Source organism: Bubalus bubalis, chromosome 12 (genome assembly GCF_019923935.1).
Source record: "Bubalus bubalis isolate 160015118507 breed Murrah chromosome 12, NDDB_SH_1, whole genome shotgun sequence".
In the NCBI taxonomy this organism is placed as follows: domain Eukaryota; kingdom Metazoa; phylum Chordata; class Mammalia; order Artiodactyla; family Bovidae; genus Bubalus; species Bubalus bubalis.
Window position 1 is genome coordinate 68,767,038 of NC_059168.1, and position 6,666 is coordinate 68,773,703.

The following is a 6,666-nucleotide window of genomic DNA, read 5'->3' on the forward strand; positions in this document are numbered from 1 at the left end:
GAGGCAACAATGTCTTAGCACTGTCCACCGTGGAATGGCTCCAGCCACCTCACTGTCACTCACACGGACAGTAAGTACTCACTGTCACACATTCTTCTGCCGGTACAAGCTGCTCATAATGGTGATGTCACCGAGCTATCTTGAACTGTAACTGACTTTAGACAACTCTTGGACTCCTGTAAGTCTTTCAGGACTTCTTGAAAGACTCATGTCACGTGTTAAATAACTAAAAATTAAATGTAGCTCATATGGTTTAATTTGTTTATTTTTATGAGTGCTTATTATACCAAAGAATTCTATCAGGATTAGAATTATAATCTAGTCTGTCTTGTTCTGCCCTGTGGTATCCATGTAATTGTTACAAACAGCACTACAGGTGGCCACAATCAGATCCAGCGTTCAAGGTACCTCCCCCATGTGAAACCTCAGGGCGGGGCCTTGGGTAAAGCCCTGGGCTCAGAGTTCGGTGAGTTCTTGGTGCACAGAGCTCCAAGAACCACTCCAGCACGCTGCCTGCCACGGAGCAGGGTTTCAGCAAGTATTTGCTGGATGAGTGAGAGGCTAAGTGGATGAATAAAGATCTAAGTCAGAGTCAAGCTAGGAATAGTCCGCACCTCAAGGCTCTACCAGCACTAGGTAAGGTGAGGTTTGAGGGGATGGACCTGGAGTGGGCAGGTGTCAAGGCCCAGGGGGTCCAGAGGCCACTAGAACAGGAGCTGAAGGCAGGACGTGGCCACCGAATAAAGCCTGTTAGTAGACCTGGGATCAAGGTCAGAGAAGGGCCCATCCTGCTGGGAATCCACAGGGTATACAGAGAAGATGGGACAGGCAGGGAGCTGTGAGAGAGCAGCCTGACTAGAGGTGTAGAGTGGGTATCCTGGCAGACAGATCAATAGGTGTCCCGAGAGCAGGAGACGTGTGAAGCTCATGCAGGGGGCACAGGCCTCAGGAGCAGGAGCCCAGATTCCATCCAGCTTGAGTTGTAGAGGAAATGGAACTTGGACCTAGCAGGTGTCAAGGCCCAGGGGGTCCGGAGGCCACTAGAACAGGAGCTGAAGGCAGGACGTGGCCACTGAATAAAGCCTGTTAGTAGACCCGAGATCAAGGTCAGAGAAGGACTAGCCAGCCTGGCTCAGGGACAAATCCCCCGAGCCATTGAACGTAAAATTTCCCCATCTTAGGAAAGGGTCTACCCAGAGACTGCAGAAGAGATGAGCCTACATGAAGATATTCAAGGAGACCCAGGGAAGGTGTCTAAGAGGCTGTGAAAGCATGAAGTCACACGGGCCATGGCTGTCAGCAGAGGAGGTAAGCCTACGTGTTACACGTTATTTCAGGCTTTGGTTGGAATTTTGCAACCAGGTGTTCATGATAATCAACTGGCTGACAACGATTCTGCGAGGCCTGCAATGTGCCTAGCATTGTGCATCACCTGTTAGGAGTTAGAGGCATGAAACAGTCATCGAACAGATGTGTTTATACTACACATGCATAATGTGTCACTATTCACAGAGAAGAAAACACAGATGTGAAAGGGCTACAGCCAGAAAGTGCTGCACAGGTGGCAGAGGTCAGGGAGGGCTTCCTGGAGGAGGGGGAGGCACCCTGGACCTGCAGGATATAGGACATCAGAAGAGAGAGGGGAGAACATTTACCACTGATTGCTTTGTGATTCCTGACTGCTCAGAACACACCCCTCAGAGCTAAGCAAGACAGTTTGCTAAACTGCAGGAGAGGTGAGGGAAGGAACGGAGAAGTCATCCTTGCCTGGTGTACTCTTGAAAGTCCAGCTAACAATAGGGGATTGGAACCCTGAGGCATGACCAGGCCAGAGCTAGTTGATGGCAAAGTCAGATGAGTGAGGACGTCCAATAGGGCCAAGGCTCCATCATCTTTTCTGACACCAGACAGCTGCCCTCCTCCCCCCCTGCCAGTTGCAAAGGAGGCTTTGGCTTTATGGTGGAGGTTTTGGCTGGTTGGGCTCGGTTGGGTGGCTTTTTCTTTGTTCTGTCTTGTTTTGAAACGGCTACTGATGAAGGGAAAGGAGAGGAAATGATTTTCTTCTCTCTCCTGCGATAGTACCAGTTCTGCCCTTAGATGTAGGCAGGCAAGAAGGCCCTCGCTGGGCCACAGCAGTTGGCAGGACCCCTTTGGCCCTCCTCTGTCTGCACCCCTCCTCACGGCCATCATGCCATGACTGTTAGTTTCCTATATCTGATGTAGCAAGTTACCACAACCTTCGAGGTTTGAATCCACACAGGTTTATTAGAGTTTGTTGGTCAGAAGTCTCACTGAGTATCAACAGGGCTGCATTCCTTTCTGGAGGCTCTAAGGGGAGGATCTCTCTTCTTGCCTTTTCCAGCTTCTAGAGGCCACCAGCATTCCTGGACTTGTGACTTCTTGCATCTCCAAAGCCAATAAAGACTGATCCAGTATTTCTCACACCTCATCACTCTGACCTTCTCTGCTGCTCCTCTTTCACTTTTTAAAATATATATGTATGTTTGACTGCACTGGGTCTTAGTTGTGAAACGTGGGCTCTTTGTTGTTGCATGTAGACTCTTTAATTGTGGCATGCAGGATCTAGTTCCCTGACCAGGAATTGAACCTGTGGCCCCTGCATTGGGAGCGTGGAGCTTTAACCACTGGACCACCAGGGAAGTCCCTCCTTTTTTACATTTAAGGACTCTGGGGATTGCACTGGGCCCCTACAGATAATCTAGACTATAATATATAATCATAAAGCCAACTGACTGGCAACTTTAATCCCATTTATAACCTGCTGCTGCTGCTGCTAAGTCGCTTCAGTCATGTCCAACTCTGTGCAACCCCATAGACAGCAGCCCACGAGGCTCTGCCATCCCTGGGATTCTCCAGGCAAGAACACGGGAGTGGGTTGCCATTTCCTTCTCCAATGCATGAAAGTGAAAAGGGAAAGTGAAGTCACTCAGTCGTGTCCGACTCTTAGCGACCCCATGGACTGCAGCCCACCAGGCTCCTCCGTCCATGGGATTTTCCAGGCAAGAGTACTGGAGTGGGGTGCCATTGCCTTCTCCGTTTATAACCTTAATGCCACATTATATATTTATAGGTTTCAGGGACTAGGAAATGGACATTGGGGGAGGGGGATTTTTATTCTGCCTACTACAGTTGCCAAAACCAGAGGACAGAATATATTTTATTTAACACTCTGTTGACTTGGTTTATAATTTTATGTATTTCGAGGCATGGTGTGTGCCCTTTGTGCTCTTGCCCCAGCCCGCAAATATTAGGGCTGCTCTGGTGTGAGCAGTGATTGTCCCAGGTGAAGGGTCTGCAGCCTTGTTGTGAGTGGGGTTGTTGAATATTCCCTGGCCAGAAGCAGCCCCTTCTGGACAGTTTCCAAGGTCCCCCCAGCCTGTTTCTCCAGAGGAACATGTCACCTTCATTATCTTACATCTGATTCAGATCCAGTTCTGACTTCCAACACTTTAACTCTTCTTACAAAAGCATTCCTCCCAAAGAAGGTACATTTCCCATTCTTTTCGCTTTTTTACTTTTACATAAAAAGGGTAGAAACAATGGAAGAAAGCTTCTACTCACTCCAGCCCCAGTAGTACAGATACATCAAAGGATACCAAGCCCCTTGAGAAGCCAGAGCATGGCTTACATCATCCTGCAGCACACCCGCTAAGCAACTGTGAGATCAACATCTGTTTCCATGGAGACATCACTTCATCACCATTCTCCAGGCAGAGCAGAGAAGTGCATCTGGGAGGAAGGAACATGCTGGGCTGTGCCAGAGAATAACAAAATCTGGTGCTGTGGGCAAAATAAAACTATAATCAAGGTGAAAGATTGATGAGAGAGGGCATTAAAGTGAGAGAGAGGGAGAATGGCCACTGGGTGGGGCCTGGGGGACTAACTGGTCAGAATCAGATGGAAGTGCACATCACCTTCCTCTCTTGATCCACAAGGAAGCCCAGAAAGGCCTCAGACTCCTGCTGAATATTGCCCAGCGGTCCACGGAACCCAAGCCTAATGCCCTTTCCCAGGACCCATCCCAGTGGACGGAAGGCAGTAAGGCACAATGATGCTTTTCTGCACCCTGGTGGCTCAGACAGTAACGGATCTGCTTGCAACGCGGGAGTGACATGTTCCTGGGTCAGGAAGATCCCCTGGAGAAGGGAATGGCAACCCACTCCAGTATTCTTCCTGTAGAATTCCATGACAGAAGCAACTGAGCGACTCATGCTTTCACTTTTTCAGTGGAATGGTCTTCTCCTGTTGCTTCCAGTCAAGCAGCGATGAATCTTGGCCCTTGTGCTCCCCGCCTTGCTTTGGCCCACCTAGCACAATGCATTCCAAGGCCAGCGGCTCCCACTCACCGGAACAAACCTTGTCGCTCTGAGGCCTGGCTTTCTGAAATGACAAGAGCAGAAGCGGAGGGTAGTGGAAGGGAATTAGCAGTTATTGGGTGCTGGCTCTGTGCCGGACATCACACTGTCTCAGCTAACCCTCAAATCCCGTCTTACAGCCTCATTGTACAGGCCAGGAACTGTGGTTCGGAGAGGTGAGGTAGCTTATTCCATGTGATGAGATGAACAACAAACTTCCAGAATGCCTTACTTTGTGCCAGGCATCATTTTAAACTCTTCACAAGTACTAATTCATTTCATCTTCAAACTGCATCTCTGAGAGGGTATCGTTATCCATCATTTAATACGTGGCAGAGCCAGCACTGAGGCCTGGAGTGCCTTCCTACTGCACTCCTGACTCTGCTCTCACGCTGGGGAGAACCCCTCAGGAAGGTGGGGGGCAGGCACACAGGAATGAGGGCCGAAGGATGGGCTGTTGAAACTGGAGGCTGACAGCGGTTTTTCCTGCTGTCCCAGAATTGCAGCCAGGGACCAAAGCTGAGGATACCGAGGACTGAGGGCCTCTGGTCTGAGCTCAGAATTCTACCTGGGGGTGCCAGCCCCTCCTCACAGACTCAGGAAGGGACTGCCTCCCACCAAATGCCAGGTGCCCTGTCCCCCTACCCACTGGTGGTGCTGGAAGGTGCCAGAGGCCAGGGCGGTGGGGAGGCGGGAGAGGGGGCCTCCTCTCCTGCAGCCTGGGTGGTAGACTGTCTACGGTTTGGGGAGGCTGGTGGCCTGGCCCAAGCGGGGCAGATGTTCAGAGCCACAGACCCAAAGCCAGCCCTGGGGCTGCTGCTGCTGCTGGAGGTACAGCAAGAGGAGCCCTGGGCACCCTGGGAACAAGTGTCTGATGCAAGTACCCCCCATCCCCCGTAGTGGGAAGAAGAGGGTGTTTGGCAGGTGTTTGGCAGAGGGGGTCCAAGATCAGTGTTTAACTCTGCTCTAGTTTTCTCCGAAGGCAGAAGCCTTGCCAGGTAGGCTCCAGGCAACAGAGGCTGTGTGTCTGCAAGGAAGATAGGGCAGTCCACCCCAGGTTTTCTGAGCCTGGGAGAGCCCAGATGGACAAGATGGAGGTGCCTGGGGTCTATGTAGATGCTGGAGCACTGGGGTGAGCAGAGAGCAGGAGCAGTGGAGGCAGCTGGAGTGATGGAGCCCCAGCTCTGAGTGGGGGTTTGCAGGGGTGCATTGCCGTCAGGGATGAAGGTAGATACCACCCTTCTCAGGAGGGGTTCAGACCCTAGCTATAGAAGGGACTGCAGGAGCCAACCATGAGCCCCAGAAAGCCTCGAGCGCCACCTCTGCTGAGCCCACCAACCTCATTAGCACCACCGGCATTGGCCAGAACCACCCAGAACCTGAATGAAGTGGGACACCTCTTCCCCACCACTGAGGATGGGCCAGTCATGTGTCCAGAACCTCCTCGCTTTCCCAGGGGTCCCTGTACAAGGAGGTGCTAGAGAGTAAGAACTAGGGGGGTTAGAGTCTGAAGAGGGATAGAGAGAGGGATGTTCAAAGGGAGAACAGAAGGTGGAGTGTGTGAGGAGCAGACCCTTCCCTACTCTCCAACCAGCGAAGCTGCAGACACCATCGCCCAACACAACAGTGCGGAGCTGAGTCTGAGTTAAACCTGATTTGAAGCTGTAAAATGAATCCAATTGAGTCTAAAATACTGAAATAAAACTGCTCTGGTCATCAGAGAGCGAGAAAAAAAATGACATCTGACCAAGTTATCACCAAAAGACACCAGCTACCCAACCATTAAAGGAGGGGTTGATGTGGCCCAGGGGTCGGCAAACTACAGCCCTCGGGGTAAGGATGGTTTTGACATTTTAAAGGATTGCAGGCAGAAGGGGAGATATAGGCTGTATGTGGTCTGCACCACTAATATTTACATCTGCCTTTTACAGAAAAGGTTTGCTGACCCTATTTGTAACCTAACTGGGGAGGGGAGTGCAGCTATTTAAAAAAGTAAAACTTTCGTATTTTAAATTCTATATGAATCCTTCTGTCATTTGCTTCTTTCATTCAACATTGTGGTTTTAAGCCTCATCCATGTTAAAGAGTGGGGTAGTGATTCATTTTCACTGCAGTAAACTCATCATCGCAGTTGGTTCATCTGTTCTCTTAGTGATGAGCATTTAGGTTGCTTTCAGGTTTTTGCTATTCTGCTTCTGGAGATGTTCACGTCTCCTTGTGTCCACGTGCAAAGTTTCTTTGGGATCTATGCTCAGACTTGCTGGGTCAGAACACGTTGATTTGCTAAGTC

At 50.4% G+C, this 6,666-nt stretch overlaps 1 long non-coding RNA gene across 1 annotated transcript; it reads left to right on the forward strand.

Annotated features, from left to right (window-relative positions):
* The first annotated feature begins 508 nt into the window (after nucleotides 1-508).
* On the forward strand, nucleotides 509-2,554 carry LOC123328569. Its single transcript, XR_006543488.1, has 3 exons — nucleotides 509-636; nucleotides 1,182-1,308; nucleotides 2,363-2,554. It is a non-coding gene; the product is annotated as an uncharacterized LOC123328569 (long non-coding RNA).
* The last annotated feature ends 4,112 nt before the right edge of the window (nucleotides 2,555-6,666 follow it).